The sequence below is a fragment of the Leucoraja erinacea genome, chromosome 38 (assembly GCF_028641065.1).
Source record: "Leucoraja erinacea ecotype New England chromosome 38, Leri_hhj_1, whole genome shotgun sequence".
NCBI lineage: Eukaryota > Metazoa > Chordata > Chondrichthyes > Rajiformes > Rajidae > Leucoraja > Leucoraja erinaceus.
Genome location: NC_073414.1, coordinates 4,597,829 through 4,615,328, shown reverse-complemented (window position 1 = coordinate 4,615,328; position 17,500 = coordinate 4,597,829). Strand labels below are relative to the sequence as shown.

Genomic DNA, 17,500 nt, shown 5'->3' with positions numbered 1-17,500 from the left:
ACACACACACACACACACACACACACACACACACACACACCAATTTTATAACAAGACAATTAACCTACAAACCTGCACGTCTTTGGAGTGTGGGAGGAAACCGAAGATCTCGGAGAAAACCCACACAGGTCACGGGGAGAACATGCAAACTCCGTACAGACAGCGCCCGTAGTCGGGATCGAACCCGGGTCCCCGGCGCTGCAAACGCAGTAAGGCAGCAACTCTACCGCTGGCTGCCTAGAATACTTTCCTATCACCTGTGACAAGGCACAAGAAGGGTCTCGACCCGAAACGTCACTCATTCCTTCTCTCCAGAGATGCTGCCCGTCCCGCTGAGTTACTCCAGCATTCTGTGTCTATCTTCGGCATAAACCAGCACCTGCAGTTCCTTCCCACCCAAAAGTCTGACATCCCGATCAAAGGCATTAGAAGGACGAAGGGGATTGGTGTCCCCAATAATCTCTCCCAAGCCGAGATCTATCAAGTCAGAAGGACCGGGAAACAAACACAAGTGGCCCGAGTGGAACCTCTTGATAAAAAAAGCAATTTTGTCTGCCATTATTAATTAGCTGTCTCCTGTACGCTGCCTGATCTGATACATTCACTGGCCATTATTTCCATCTGCCTCTATTGACATATTGTAATTCTGTTAGTGGACTGTGCAGTCAAACGATTACTGGCTCCGACAACAATCAGTGATGGTTGAATCATTCATGCTTTCTCTCTTGTTCCTGCTCCCCCCCTTTACTCCCACCCCCTCACCCCCTCATGCCTACCCTCCCCCCCTTACTCCCACCCCTCACCCCTACCCTCCCCTTTACTCCCACCCCCACAAAAACCCTCCCCCCTTACTCCCCCCCCCTCCCCCCTTACTCCCACCCCCTCCCCCCTTACTCCCACCCCCCCCCTCACCCCCTCACCCCTACCCCACCCCACCCCCCTTACTCCCACCCCCATCCCCTCACCCCCTCCCCCCCACCCAAACCCCCACCCTTACTCCCACCCCTCACCCCTACCCTCACCCCCTTACTCCAACCCCCTCCCCCCCTCCCCCCATCCCTCCCACCCCCCCCCCCCCTCCCACCCCCCCCCCCCCACCCCTACCCTCACCACCCTCCCCCCCCTCCCACCCCCCCACACCAAACCCTCTCCCCTTACTACTCACCCCCTCACCCCCATCACCCCATCACCCCCTCTCCCCATGCTCTCTCTTGTTCCAACTCCAACCCCTCCCAAAAACCCACCCCACCCCCTCCCCCACAAAACTCCACACACCCCGTTCCTCATTCAGTTCACACACTCATCCAGGAAGTCCGTTTACACAAGGCCGCTTCCTTGTATACCTCTTGTTATCACACATTCCCCAGCCAACAAAGGACCATTGTGGGCTCCACCCTTCCTGAGACCATCTACAGCCGGCCCTGATTTGTTCTGGCGCAGCGGTAGAGTTGCTGCCTTACAGCGAATGCAGCGCCGGGGACCCGGGTTCGATCCCGACTACAGCTGCTGTCTATACGGAGTTTGCACGTTCTCCCCGTGACCTGCGTGGGTTTTCTCCGAGATCTACAGTTTCCTCCCACACTCCAAAGACGTGCAGGTTTGTAGGTAAATTCGCTTGGTAAATCTAAAAAATAATTGTCCTTAGTGTGTGTGTGTGTGTAGGATAGTGTTAATATGCAGGGATCGCTGGTCGGCACGGACATGATGGGCTGAAGGGCCTGTTTCCACATGCTATCCCTAAACTAATCTAAAATAAAATAAACCTGCCCATGTGCGTTTGGCCCATATTCCTCCAAACCTGTTCTATACATGTCCCTGTTTAGCTGGTTCTTGAACATTGGGATAGTCCCAGCCTCAACTACCTCCTCTGGCAGGTTGAGGTAGAGAATGGGGCAAGAGAGGCTGCAGGAAGTAACTGCAGGTGCTGGTTTACACCGAGGATAGACACAAAATGCTGGAGTAACCCACCCGGTCCGGCAGCATCTCTGGAGAAGTGTTAGTAGAAGTGTTAGGGTCTTGATGAGACCACACCTGGAGTATTGCGTACAGTTTTGGTCTCCTAATCTGAGGACTGACATTCTTGCCATAGAGGGAGTACAGAGAAGGTTCACCAGACTGATTACTGGGATGTCAGGACTTTCAAATGAAGAAAGACTGGATAGACTCGGCTTGTACTCGCTAGAATTTAGAAGATTGAGGGGGGATCTTATAGAAACTTACAAAATTCTTAAGGGGTTGGACTGGCTAGATGCAGGAAGATTGTTCCCGATGTTGGGGAAGTCCAGAACAAGGGGTCACACAGTTTAAGGATAAGAGGGAAGTATTTTAGGACCGAGATGAGAAAAAAAAAATTCACACAGTGAGTGGTGAATCTGTGGAATTCTCTGCCACAGAAGGTAGTTGAGGCCACACAGTTCATTGGCTATATTTAAGAGGGAGTTAGATGTGGCCCTTTTGGCTAAAGGGATCAGGGGGTATGGAGAGAAGGCAGGTACGGGATACTGAGTTGGATGATCAGCCATGATCATATTGAATGTGGTGCAGGCTCGAAGGGCCGAATGGCCTCTACTCCTACACCTATTTTCTATGTTTCTATCCCCTGACTCTAATATCTTTAAGAGCCCTATCTAGCTCTCTCTTGAAAGCATCCAGAGACCCTGCCTCCACCGCCCTCTGAGGCAGAGAATTCCACAGACTCACCACTCACTGTGTGAATTTTTTTTCTCATCTCGGTCCTAAAAGACTTCCCTCTTATCCTTAAACTGTGTGACCCCTTGTTCTGGACTTCCCCAACATCAGGAATAATCTTCCTGCATCTAGCCTGTCCAACCGCTTAAGAATTTTGTAAGTTTCTATAAGAACCCCCCTCAATCTGTGAGAAAAAGTTTTTCCACGTTATTAAGCCACCAGAGCACCTATTTTCTATGTTTCTATGTCTCGACTCGAAACGCCATCTATTCCCTTCCCTCAGAGATGCTGCCCGACCCGCTGAGTTACTCCAGCACTCTTGTGTCGATCCTCAGGGTAGGAGAGACGGCATCCCTACCTGTCACAACTCTCGGCTGCTGGAGGTAACATTTAACACAGGGTCCTTTTGTAAAAAGGGGTAGGAAATTCATAGTTTGGAAAATAATAAGGCAATGTTTTGAAAGAAATGGCACCTGTGATCTAATAGTGAATGAGTGTTGTTTTGCCTGTACTGTGTCTGCAGGAGGTGAGCAAAGATCACTATTTTCGCAGCTGAACCATATTGTTAATTTAACCGTGATTGCTATTTTCACAGCATTCAAGTGCTGGTAATTTATGCAAATCGGGCCTATTCAATATGCAGATTAGGATGCCTGAGGCTCCATCATTCAACTCGAATGAAAAGGGAGAAGGGGAGAGGGAAAAAAAAACACAACAGCTTCTTTCTCTGCTCCCCTGAACTTCTGCAGTGGCGGAGGTGGGAGGCACTGCAGTTTGTGGCAAGTGGGGAAGCAGACTGGAATAAACCTTAAGGGGTTGGACAGACTAGATGCAGGAAGATTGTTCCCGATGTTAGGGAAGTCCAGGACAAGGGGTCACAGCTTAAGGATAAAGGGGAAATCCTTTAAAACCGAGATGAGAAGAACTTTTTTTACGCAGAGAGTGGTGAATCTCTGGAACTCTCTGCCACAGAGGGTAGTTGAGGCCACAGTTCATTGGCTATATTTAAGTGGGAGTTAGATGTGGCCCTTGTGGCTAAAGGGATCAGGGGGTATGGAGAGAAGGCAGGTACGGGATACTGAGTTGGATGATCAGCCATGATCATATTGAATGGCGGTGCAGGCTCGAAGGGCCGAATGGCCTACTCCTGCACCTAATTTCTATGTTTCTATGTTTCTATGTTAAGGGGCTGTCCCACCTGGCGTTTTTTTCGGAGACTGCCGGCATCATTGACTGACGCATCAGGTCACTGAAAAATTTATGGCGTGGTGGCGTTTGACGTGCGTTGGTTTTTTTCCCCAAGTGTCGCAACATTTATTTTGCATTTTGAAATTTTCAAAATGTATGTGCCATTAAAGTTGCCAGGGGTTAAATGGGATGGAAAAAGGTCGAAAGGATGGATTGTGTCGGAAGGAACTGCAGATGCTGGTTTGAACCGAAGCTAGGGACAAAAAGCCGGAGGAACTCAGCGGGGACAGGCAGCATCTCTGGAGAGAAACATAGAAACATAGAAATTAGGTGCAGGAGTAGGCCATTCGGCCCTTCGAGCCTGCACCGCCATTCAATATGATTATAGCTGATCATCCAACTCAGTATCCCGTACCTGCCTTCTTTCCATACCCTCTGATCCCCTTAGCCACAAGGGCCACATCTAACTCCCTCTTAAATATAGCCAATGAACTGTGGCCTCAACTACCCTCTGCGGCAGAGAGTTCCAGAGATTCACCACTCTCTGTGTGAAAAAAGTTCTTCTCATCTCGGGTTTTAAAGGATTTCCCCCTTATCCTTAAGCTGTGACCCCTTGTCCTGGACTTCCCTAACATCGGGAACAATCTTCCTGCATCTAGCCTGTCCAACCCCTTAAGAATTTTGTAAGTTTCTATAAGATCCCCTCTCAATCTCCTAAATTCTAGAGAGTATAAACCAAGTCTATCCAGTCTTTCTTCATAAGACAGTCCTGACATCCCAGGAATCAGTCTGGTGAACCTTCTCTGCATTCCCTCTATGGCAATAATGTCCTTCCTCAGATTTGGAGACCAAAACTGTACGCAATACTCCAGGTGTGGTCTCACCAAGACCCTGTACAACTGCAGTAGAACCTCCCTGCTCCTATCCTAAACGGGTGACGTTTCGGGTCGAGACTCCTTCCTTCAGCCACCTGAATGAGTGTGGAGCCGACTTCAAGTGTCCTATCCAACCTAGCTGCCTTCACTTATTCTGAAGTAATATTCAGATCAGTCTGAAGAAGGGTTTCGGCCCGAAACGTCGCCTATTTCCTTCGCTCCATAGATGCTGCTGCACCTGCTGAGTTTCTCCAGCAATTTTGTTAGCCGGTGGGACATGTTGGGACATGTTGGCTGGTGTGGGCTGAACTTGAGACCCTTCTATAGATTAGAGCTTGCTGCATATTCCTTAAATCACTCATACTACTGGTCCGCCCACAGACTCTCTCTCTCCAGCTAGACTAGCTGAATGCATGGAGATGAAAGCACCTTGTGTTTCCTCCACGGAGGTGGACAAAAGTGCTGGAGAAACTCAGCGGGTGCAGCAGCATCTATGGAGCGAAGGAACGAGGCGATGTTTCGGGTCGAAACCCTTCTTCAGACTGATAGATCTTCTTTGCTCCATAGATGCCTCCGTTGCCATGCAGTGAGAACGGAGAGGTTGAGAAGGAGTTTCTTCCCAGAGGCAATTCGGACTGTAAACGCCTATCTCACCGGGGACTAACTCTCCAGAACGTTTTTCCTTCTATTATTTATTATGTAAAATAATATGTGTGTTATGGTTGTGTTTATAATTTGTTTGGCTGTTTTGTTGTTCCGCGAGCATTGCCACTTTCATTTCACTGCACATCTCGTATGTGTATGTGACAAATAAACTTGACTTGACTTGACTTGACTTGACTTGCTGCTGCACCCGCTGAGTTTCTCCAGCATTTTTGACTACCTTCGATTTTACCAGCATCTGCAGTTCCTTCTTAAACACTTTGTTTCCTTCACGGAGTTGCTAATAAAGGACTATGGATTCTAATCACTATGTGTGAGTCTGATTATTTTCTACAACTTCTTCAGACAAGGATGGATTGTTTCCATGCTGAAGTTAGAGGGGGATTGGATGCTGGCCAAGACAATGGAGCCGGGATCTCCTCGACAGATATTAACCTGGAACAAGGACATGCAGGGAATGGGGGGGAGTCACAATAGATCACAGACAAGATCAGCCTATCTACTGTAGGTACCACATATGGCACAGACATTGTGGGCTGAAGGGCCTGTTCCTGTTCTGTGCTGTTCAACAGTCTACGCAGAAAAGCAGCCATTCGGCCCATCGGCCCCTGTGCTGTCTCCTTGAGCGTAGACCAACTTCACGGCCCTCATCAACCATGGTTCCATCCTGACCTGAGTGTTAATCCAATAGACAATAGGTGCAGGAGTAGGCCATTCGGCCCTTCGAGACAGCACCGCCATTCAATACGATCATGGCTGATCATCCCCAATCAGTACCCCGTTCCTGCCTTTAGAACTTTAGAAGGATGAGGGGGGGGGGGACCTCATTGAAATGCACAGAATGGTGAAAGGCATTGATAGAGTGGATGTGGAGAGGATGTTTCCACTACAGGGAGAGTCTAGGACTAGAGGGCACAGCCTCAGAATTAAAGAACTTACTTTTAGGAAGGAGATGAGGAGAAATTTCTTGAGTCAGAGGGTGGTGAATCTGTGGAATTCTTTGCCACAGACGGCTGTAGAGGCCAAGTCAATGGATATTTTTAAGGCAGAGATAGATAGATTGTTGATTAGTGCGGGTGTCAGAGGTTATGGGGTGAAGGCAGGAGAATGGAGTAAAGGCCCTGTCCCATTGTATGAGCTAATTCAAGAGTTCTCCCGAGTTTCCCCTGATCTGAACTCGGAGAATTACGGTAATAGCCGCTCGTAGGTACTCGGGGCTCCTGTGGTCATTTTTCAACATGTTGAAAAATCTTCACAAGCAGACCACGTTTCCCCGAGTACCTGCCGTTAGCGTTACGAGCCGCTAAAAGACGTCCCCAAGCTCCGACGTACCCGCCACGTACATTCTACCTACTTAATACGAGTCTGATTTTTATTTAAACTCGGGAGAGCTCTTGAATTAACTCGTACAGTGGGACAGCCCCATTTAGGTGGGAGGGATAGGATCAGCCGTGATTGAATGGCGGAGTAGACTTGATGGGCCGAATGGCCTAATTCACCTCCGATCACATGAATTTATGAACTTATGGGGAAGGAGGAGGGACAGTTTGAAGGGTGACAAGTAGGATTGACAGAATTGGTCGACCAGGGGCTAGCAGGGGCTCGATGGGCCGAATGGATTCCTGACCGCATGACCTCCCCCACACCAGATCCTCCATAGTTCCTTTCTCACGGCAGCGGCGTTCTCGAGTCCGCGTGGTCAGTCCTCGACCATCGGTCAGCGCCATTATTGACCGTCTCTCCGGACACCGACCCAGGCCCCAGACCGTGGGTTCTGCAAACACTGTGCCTCGATACACTTGACCCCGTGCCTCTGGCTCTGCCCACCGTGTCCGTGGCCGGTCGGAGGCGAGCGGACACCAGGAAGGGGTTAAAGGGCCGAGCTGCCGGGAGCCCAGCAGATAAACCGTGGCATTATTCATCGCAATTGATCTGTTTGACCCCAGTCTGAGGTCCTGCTCTTGACAGACAGCTGTCACGGGCAGTCACGTTAGCCCGGAGAGGCAGCGGGACAAATAGGGCGCATCATCTGTCACCGAGGCAAATTAAATATGACAAATTCACCACTGCTGGGCATTCGCTGAAGAATCCTCTCCCCGACCAGCAATGCTACTGTGCGTCTGGGTGGGATGGGCGGGGGGGGGGGGGTTGGGGTTCTGAGTTAGACCCCCCCCCACACCCTCACAATCCTCACCCTCTCTGCACTCATTGGTACCCTAGTGAGACCACACCTGGAGTATTGTGTGCAGTTTTGTTCCCCTAATTTGAGGAAGGACATTCTTGCTATTGAGGGAGCCCAGCGTAGGTTTACAAGGTTAGTTCCCGGGATGGCGGGACTGTCGTATGCTGAGAGAATGTGGAGCGGCTGGGCTTGTACACTCTGGAGTTTAGAAGGATGAGAGGGCATCTCATTGAAACATACAAGATTGTTAAGGGTTCGGAAACGCTAGAGGCAGGAAACATGTTCCCGATGTTGGGGGAGTCCAGAACCAGGGGCCACACACACAGCTTAAGAATAAGGGGTAAGCCATTTAGAACGGAGACGAGGAAACACGTTTTCTCACAGAGAGTTGTGAGTCTGTGGAATTCTCTGCCTCAGAGGGCGGTGGAGGCAGGTTCTCTGGATGCTTTCAAAAGAGAGCTAGATAGGGCTCTTAAAAATAGCGGAGTCAGGGGATATGGGGAGAACGCAGGAACGGGGTACTGATTGGGGATGATCACATTGAATGGCGGTGCTGGCTCGAAGGGCCGAATGTCCTACTCCTGCACCTATTGTCTATTGTCTATTGACAGTAGGCTCCAAGTCCCAGCGAGCTCTTGTCACAGAGGCTAAGAGCAGGGGATGAAGGGGTTAGGCAGCCGGGTGTGTGTTAGAAGTTAGTGGAGAGAATCGGCTGTTCAGACAGTGTTTCTCATCCTGCTTAATCCCAGCGGGGATGAATGGGGGGGGAGGGGGGGGGGGGGGGGGAACAGGCTTTGTTGAGGTGACTTAGACAGCGCTGACTGCAAATTAACCTTTGCTGCACACAGGGAAATATTGATCGCTGGCCTAGGTCATTAGGTTACATCCCCTGAGGAAATGCAGCAGAAATTGTGCCCTGCAAAGAGGTGCAGCGGGTAGAGCTGCTGCCTCCTAGACCCAGGGGGGTAGGGCTAGCTTCAGGTCACGGGGAGAGTACGGGAAGGAACTGCAGATGCTGGTTTCAACCGAAGATAGACACAAAGTGCTGGAGGAACTCAGCGAGACGGGCAGCATCTCTGGAGAGAAGGTATGGGCGACGTTTCGGGTCGAGACCCTTCTTCAGATTGAAGGTCACAGGGAGAACGTGCAAACTCCGTACAGACAGCAGGCGTAGTCAGGATTGAACCCGGGTCTCTGGCGCTGCAAGACAGTAGCTTTACCGCTATGCAATGGTGGGACGAGAAGTCGTGGGTGCCACAGTAGGCTGTGAAGGCCAGGTCAGCGGATATTATCAAGGAGATTGATAGATTCTTGATTAGTACGGGTGTCGGGGTTTATGGGGAGAAGGCAGGAGAATGGGATTGAGAGGGAAAGATAGATGGATCAGCCATGATTGAATGACGGACTGGACTCGATGGGCCGAATGGCCTAATTCTTCTCCTATCACTCATGGCCTTCTGACCTTAAGTTGGAACCCACCATTGACTCCATCTACACTTCACACAATGCATCAGCCAACATAATCAAGGATAGGCACAAAAAGCTGGAGTAACTCAGCAGGACAGGCAGCATCTATGGAGCGAAGGAATGGGTGACGTTTCAGGCCATAGAAACATAGAAAATAGGTGCAGGAGTAGGCCATTCGGCCCTTCGAGCCTGCACTGCCGTTCAATATGATCATGGCTGATCATCCAACTCAGTATCCTATCCCTCCCTTCTCTCCATACCCCCTGATCCCTTTAGCCACAAGGGCCACATCTAACTCCATCTTAAATATAGCCAATGAACTGTGGCCTCAACTACCTTCTGTGGCAGAGAATTCCACAGATTCACCACTCTCTGTGTAAAAAATGTTTTTCTCATCTCGGTCCTAAAAGACTTCCCTCTTATCCTTAAACTGTGTGACCCCTAGTTCTGGAAGGTCGAGACCCTTTTTCAGACCTTTCTGCTCCTATGTCTTATGACTAGCTGGAGATAGAACATCTAATCCAAGTGTAGAGGCTCAGTGTTTAGTTCATTGTCACGTGTGCCGAGGTAGAGTGAGAAGCTTTTAGTTGAGGAAGATTCCAGTGAGCTGAGAAACTCTGTGTGTGCCTTCAGAATAAACCCGTTGATAGCAGTACAAAGGCTGAGACACAGAAATCCCATCAATGGAAGATTCTACCATCAAAATCCTGCGGTCTACACCTCCTGTGACAGTTAAAACATTAAGTCGGTTTAGTGGAAGCCCTGGGGAAGGGGGGGAAGATTTCAGACTTTATCAAAATCAATTGCTGATCTGCGCTCTGAATGCTAATCACATGAGCAACTTCAGATGCTGCATACAGGAGCCCAGCAATTCTCCCGTTTAACCCCTGCAGCCACAAAGGTGTGTGTGTTTAACGGGGCTGATTTGTGGCGCTGGTACCCAGGTTCAACATTGGGCAGCGGTAGAGTTGCTGCCTCACAGCGCCACAGTCCCAGGTTCGATCCCGACTACGGGTGCATGGAGTCTGCATGGAGTTTGTACGTTCTCCCTCCGTGGGCTTTCTCCGAGATCGTCAGTTTCCTCCCACACTCCAAAGACAATAGACAATAGGTGCAGGAGTAGGCCATTCGGCCCTTTGAGCCAGCACCGCCATTCAATATGATCATGGCTTATCATCCCCAATCAGTACCTCATTCCTGCCTTCTCCCCATATCCCCTGACTCCGCTATTTTTAAGAGTTCTATCTACCTCTCTCTTGAAAGCATCCAGAGAACCGGCCTCCACCGCCCTCTGAGGCAGAGAATTCCACAGACTCAACAGCTCTCTGTGTGAAAAAGTGTTTCCTCGTCTCCGTTCTAAATGGCTTACCCCTTATTCTTAAACTGTGGCCCTTGGTTCTGGACTCCCCCAACATCGGGAACATGTTTCCTGCCTCCAGCGTGTCCAAACACTTAATAATCTTATATGTTTCAATAAGATTCCCTCTCATCCTTCTAAACAAGATCCCCTTCTCAGCCCAGTTGCTCCATTCTCTCAGCATATGACAGTCCCGCCATCCCGGGAATTAACCTTGTAAACCTACGCTGGGCTCCCTCAATAGCATCTCCGTTCTAAATGGCTTACCCCTTATTCTTAAACTGTGTGGCCCCTGGTTCTGGACTCCCCCAACATCGGGAACATGTTTCCTGCCTCTAGAGTGTCCAGGTTTGTAGGACAGAGGCTGAGAGGGATAAATGGAGCAGATTTGTTGGCTGGGGAAGGGATGGAGGAATGATCTATAGATTTTTACCTGGAGCTTTTCCCAACTTCACAGCATCCTGGCGGTCTGCTTGTGTACAGTTTTGGTCTCCTAATCTGAGGAAAGACATTCTTGCCATAGAGGGAGTACAGAGAAGGCTCACCTGACTGATTCCTGGGATGGCAGGACTTTCATATGAAGAAAGACTAGATAGACTCGGCTTGTACTTGCTAGAACTTACAAAACTCTTAAGGGGTTGGACAGGCTAGATGCAGGAAGATTGTTCCCGATGTTGGGGAAGTCCAGAACAAGGGGTCACACAGTTTAAGGATAAGGGGGAAATCTTTTAGGACCGAGATGAGAAAAACATTTTTCACACAGAGAGTGGTGAATCTGTGGAACTCTCTGCCACAGAGGGTAGTTGAGGCCACAGTTCATTAGCTATATTTAAGAGGGAGTTAGATGTGGCCCTTGTGGCTAAAGGGATCAGGGGGTATGGAGAGAAGGCAGGGATGGGATACTGAGTTGGATGATCAGCCATGATCATATTGAATGGCGGTGCAGGCTCGAAGGGTCGAATGGCCTACTCCTGCACCTATTGTCTATGTTTCTATGTTTCTAATGAAGCCTGAAGCACTGGTGCAGGAGGGATATGGACCCAGAAAGCATCGGCTCATCGCTCTCAATAGATTATTTTACCCAGACAGTGTTGTACGTATCATGCTGGCTTACAATCCCCGGCCAGTTATTATTTCTCAGTCGATCACTGACTGGGAAAATTGGTTTTGGAAATAGATTTGCAACAATTGGGCAAATTGGATATTAAGCTGTCAGCTACCACACGACGTCACACTCAGGTTCTGCACTTTATAGTTGTAGCACGGAAACAGGCCCTTCGGCCCATCAAGCCTGTGCCAACCAGCTATCACCCTGCACACTAGTTCTATCCCACGGTTTTACAGAAGCCAATTGTCTGACAAGTCTCTGCTTTCTTGTGGGAATGTGGGAGGAATCCGGAGCACCCGGAGAAAACCCACGCAGGTATTAATAATAATACTATATTTTATTGTTCAGATTCAGATTCAGATTCAATTTTAATTGTCACTGTCAGTGTACAGTACAGAGACAACGAAATGCATTATTGCACAGAGATTTGGTATGCAGCTTCCATCCGATGTCATAACTTAAATAACTAATAAAATTTAGATTTAGATACCCCGAGAACATGGTTTTGTAAAAACAACATTAAAATAGTCACAGGTAGACAAAAAAAGCTGGAGAAACTCAGCGGGTGCAGCAGCATCTATGGAACGAAGGAAATAGGCGACGTTTCGGGCCGAAACCCTTCTAATGACTATTAAAATAGTCAAAACAGTTCAGATGCGTCTGTGCGAAGTGACCATCCGAGGGAGACAGTCCAGGGGGGGTGGGGGGCACTCAGCAGGGCCGGTTCAGAGCCGCTATAGCTCTGGGAATGAAGCTGTTCCTGAGTCTGGAGATTCGGGCGTAGAAGGCCTTGTAACATCTGCTGGAGGGAAGTAGTTCGAACAGTCCGTTACAGGGGTGTGAGGAGTCTTTATGGATGCTGACGGCCTTCCTGAAGGTCACAGCTAACTCGTTGTGGGGAGAAGGCAGGAGAATGGGGGTTGGGGGGAAGATAGATCTGCCATGATTAAATGGCGGGCCAAATGGCCTAATTCTGTTCCTAGAACCTATGGAGTTCAGCTCCCGAGACGTCACCCACCCGTTTTCTGAATGTTTTTCTCATTTATTAGATTGTAAAACACTCTTAGAAACATAGAAACATAGAAATTAGGTGCAGGAGTAGGCCATTCGGCCCTTCGAGCCTGCACCGCCATTCAATATGATCATGGCTGATCATCCAACTCAGTATCCCGTACCTGCCTTCTCTCCATACCCCCTGATCCCCTTAGCCACAAGGGCCACATCTAACTCCCTCTTAAATGTAGCCAATGAACTGTGTGGCCTCAACTACCCTCTGTGGCAGAGAGTTCCAGAGATTCACCACTCTCTGTGTGAAAAAAGTTCTTCTCATCTCAGTTTTAAAGGATTTCCCCCTTATCCTTAAGCTGTGACCCCTTGTCCTGGACTTCCCCAACATCGGGAACAATCTTCCTGCATCTAGCCTGTCCAACCCCTTAAGAATTTTGTAAGTTTCTATAAGATCCCCTCTTAATCTCCTAAATTCTAGAGAGTATAAACCAAGTCTATCCAGTCTTTCTTCATAAGACAGTCCTGACATCCCAGGAATCAGTCTGGTGAACCGTCTCTGCACTTCCTCTATGGCAATAATGTCCTTCCTCAGATTTGGAGACCAAAACTGTACGCAATACTCCAGGTGTGGTCTCACCAAGACCCTCTTGACTCGACTCCAGAGAGGCTGCCTGGCCCGCTGAGCTGAACTACTATCTACCTCATTGGAGGCCCTTGGACTATCCTTGATCGGACTTTGCTGGCTTTACCTTGCACTAAACGTTATTCCCTCATCATGTATCTGTAAACTGTGAACGGCTCGATTGTAATCATGTATTGCCTTTCTGCTGGCTGTCCAGCATGCAACAGAAGCTTTTCACTGTACCTCGGTACACGTGACAACCTTACTTTAAGGCAGAGTTAGAGAGGTAGATTCTTGATCAGTGCGGGTGTCAGGGGTTATGGGGAGAAGGCAGGAGAATGGGGTTGGGAGGGAGAGATAGATCAGCCATGATTGAATGTCGGAGGGGACTTGATGGGCCGAATGGCCTAATCCTACCCCTATCACTTTATGACCTTATTTTCGTTTAGTTTAGTTTAGAGATACAGCGCGGAAACAGGCCCTTCGGCCCACCGAGTCCGTGCCGACCAGCGATCCCCGCACACTAACACTATCCTACACACACTAGGGACTATTTCACATTTACACCAAACCAATTAACCTACAAACCTGCACGTCTTTGGAGTGTGGGAGGAAACCGAAGATCTGGGAGGAAACCCACGCAGGTCACGGGGAGAACGTGCAAACTCCGTACAGACAGCACCCGTAGTCGGGATGGAACCTGGGTCTCCGGCGCTGTGAGGCAGTACCTCCACCGTGACCTTACGGTAATAAACTAGACTATATTAGTACTCGCTAGAATCTCTCTAGAATATACTCTCTAGAATTTAGAAGATTGAGGGGGGATCTTATAGAAACTTACAAAATTCTTAAGGGGTTGGACAGGCTAGATGCAGGAAGATTGTTCCACGATGTTGGGGAAGTCCAGGACAAGGGGTCACAGCTTAAGGATAAAGGGGGAAATCCTTTAAAACCGAGATGAGAAGAACTTTTTTCACACAGAGAGTGGTGAATCTCTGGAACTCTCTGCCACAGAGGGTAGTTGAGGCCACAGTTCATTGGCTATATTTAAGAGGGAGTTAGATGTGGCCCTTGTGGCAAAGGGGATCAGGGGGTATGGAGAGAAGGCAGGTACGGGATACTGAGTTGGATGATCAGCCATATTCAGATCATATTGAATGGCGGTGCAGGCTCGAAGGGCCGAATGGCCTACTCCTGCACCTAATTTCTATGTTTCTATGTTTTTTATATACCAGCATGTGCTGTTCCATCCTCTGCCTCACAGAATTGCCGCAGTCCCTCCCTGTGGGGGTGAGTCCTTCTGCAGGATGTGGGGTTTAAACTTGCTTGATGGGCATTGATAGACAAAATTAAAATGGTTTTGTTGGGTCAATGGCTCGAAGGCAAAAAAGCCTGTGAGAGAATTGGCAGGAGACTCCGAGGCTGACAGGAGGCAGAATGCTCATGTAAGATGAATGGGGAGGAGTTGGAACGCATGTTGTGAGAAGTTATTAGGGCATATAAGGAGGCCATTCAGCCCATTTAATCCATGCTGGCTCCCAGCACAGCATTCCTGTTATCCGTAGAAGGCAAAGTGCTGGAGTAACTCAGCGGGTCAGGCAGCATCTGTGGAGAACATGGATAGGTGACGTTTCACAGAGTGCTGGAGTAACTCAGCGGGTCAGGCAGCATCTGTGGAGAACATGGATAGGTGACGTTTCACAGAGTGCTGGAGTAACTCAGCGGGTGCAGCAGCATCTATGGAGCTAAGGAAATAGGCAACGTTTCGGGCTGAAACCCTTCCGGGTTTCGGCCCGAAACATTGCCTATTTCCAGAAGGGTTTCGGCCCAAAACGTTGCCTATTTCCTTCGCTCCATAGATGCTGCTGCACCATAACTCAGTGGGTCAGGCAGCATCTGTGGAGAACATGGATAGGAGACATTTCACAGAGTGCTGGAGAAAGTGAGATCGAGCAAGGGGAGGAAGGTGTCGGAGATGGTCCACCTTTCAGGTGATAAAGAGGGGAAGAAAGTGGGGTGGGGGAGGGGAGGGAGAGTGGAGACAGGGAGGAAGAGTGAGAGAGGTGATGGGGAGAGAGGGGCAGAGATAGGCAGAGAGAGGCAAAGGAGAGATGGGGGTTGAAGGCGAGAGAGAGTCAGATAGAACGAGACAGAGAGAGACAGAGAGAGACAGAGAAAGAGAGACAGAGAGACAGACAGACAGAGAGACAGAGAGATAGACAGACAGACAGAGAGAGACAGAGAGACAGAGAGACAGAGGCAGAGAGAGAGAGACAGAGAGACAGAGAGACACAGAGACAGACACACAGACAGACAGACAGAGAGATAGACAGACAGACAGAGACAGAGAGACACAGCGAGACAGAGAGACAGAGAGACAGAGAGACAGAGAGACAGAGAGACAGACAGACAGACACAGACAGAGAGACAGAGTTGGATTAAATTGGACAGTTATATGGATGGGAAGGGAATGGAGGGTTATGGTCTGAGCACAGGTATATGGGACTAGGGGAGAATAAGTGTTCGGCACGGACTAGAAGGGTCGAGATGGCCTGTTTCCGTGCTGTAATTGTTATATGGTTACAGAGAGACAGAGAGACACAGAGACAGACAGACAGACAGACAGAGAGATAGACAGACAGCCGGAGACAGAGAGACACAGAGAGACAGAGAGGCAGAGAGAGATAGAGAGAGATACAGCGACAGAGAGAGACACAGACAGAGAGATAGACACAGAGAGAGAGTGAGAGTGAGAGAGCAAGCAGCTGAAAAGCCAGTGGTTGACAAACCCTAATGTTGGTGAGCAGCTATTAACACAAATCAACAGCGGTTACAACTGTCTACATCAACATGTGCCACAGACAATAGCAATGAGTGCTCTAGGCATGTGAAACAAAAGAGTATGTTGGCTGTCTCCACGGCACTCAGTTTGACATCTTTATTGTTGTGGTGTTCTGACACAAGAGGACTTTTAAAAATTATATTTCAATCGCAACGCGGAATTGCCAGAATAATTACTCTGTGTGTGTTTAAACTGAAAGGCCACTGGGATTCCAGACCTCAGGGAACATTTAAACACAGCTCGGAAGTTTGCTTCGGAAGGAACTGCAGATGCTGGTTTAAACCATTCAATATGATCGTGGCTGATCATCCACAATCAGTACCCCGTTCCTGCTTTCTCCCCACATCCCTTGATTCCGTTAGCCCCAAGAGCTAAATCTAACTCTCTCTTGAAAACATCCAGCGAATTGGCCTCCACTGCCTTCTGTGGCAGAGAATTCCACAGATTCACAACTCTCTGGGTGAAGAGGTTTTTCCTCATCTCAGTCCTAAATGGCTGACCCCTTATTCTTAAACTGTGTGACCCCTGGTTCTGGACTTCCCCAACATGGGGGACATTTTTCCTGCATCGAGCCTGGTTTCGAGTTGGGGCGCTTCTTCAATGCAGTGGGTGTACTCGCTAGAATTTAGAAGATTGAGGGGGGATCTTATAGAAACTTACAAAATTCTTAAGGGGTTGGACAGGCTAGATGCAGGAAGATTGTTCCCGATGTTGGGGAAGTCCAGAACAAGGGGTCACACAGTTTAAGGATAAGGGGGAAATCTTTTAGGACCGAGATGAGAAAATCATTTTTTACACAGAGAGTGGTGAATCTGTGGAATTCTCTGCCACAAAAGGCAGTTGAGGCCACAGTTTATTGGCTATATTTAAGAGGGAGTTAGATGTGGCCCTTGTGGCTAAAGGGATCAGGGGGTATGGAGAGAAGGCAGGTACGGGATACTGAGTTGGATGATCAGCCATGATCATATTGAATGGCGGTGCAGGCTCGAAGGGCCGAATGGCCTACTCCTGCACCTAATTTCTATGTTTCTATGTTTCTAAAAGGTAGTTGAGGCCACAGTTTATTGGCTATATTTAAGAGGGAGTTAGATGTGGCCCTTGTGGCTAAAGGGATCAGGGGGTATGGAGAGAAGGCAGGTACGGGATACTGAGTTGGATGATCAGCCATGATCATATTGAATGGTGGTGCAGGTTCGAAGGTCCTAAAAGATTTCCCCCTTATCCTTAAACTGTGTGACCCCTTGTTCTGGACTTCCCCAACATCGGGAACAATCTTCCTGCATCTAGCCTGTCCTTAAGAATTTTATAAGGGGTTGGACAGGCTAGTGCAGGAAGATTCTTCCTTTAAATAACTTTTCCTTTAACACATAGTGACCAAAACTGAGCAAAATCCTCTAAACGTGGCCTATAAATGCCTTACACAACTGTAACATCAGCTCACAACTTCTATACTCAATACTGTGACTGATGAAAGCCAAGGTCCTGACAGCCTTCTTAACC

At 48.9% G+C, this 17,500-nt stretch overlaps 1 protein-coding gene across 1 annotated transcript in view; it reads right to left on the bottom strand.

Moving 5' to 3' along the window:
- The window catches only part of LOC129714162 (neuronal PAS domain-containing protein 3-like), a 243,806-nt gene that overhangs the window by 77,376 nt on the left and 148,930 nt on the right, over positions 1 to 17,500 (bottom strand). The window lies entirely within an intron of this gene.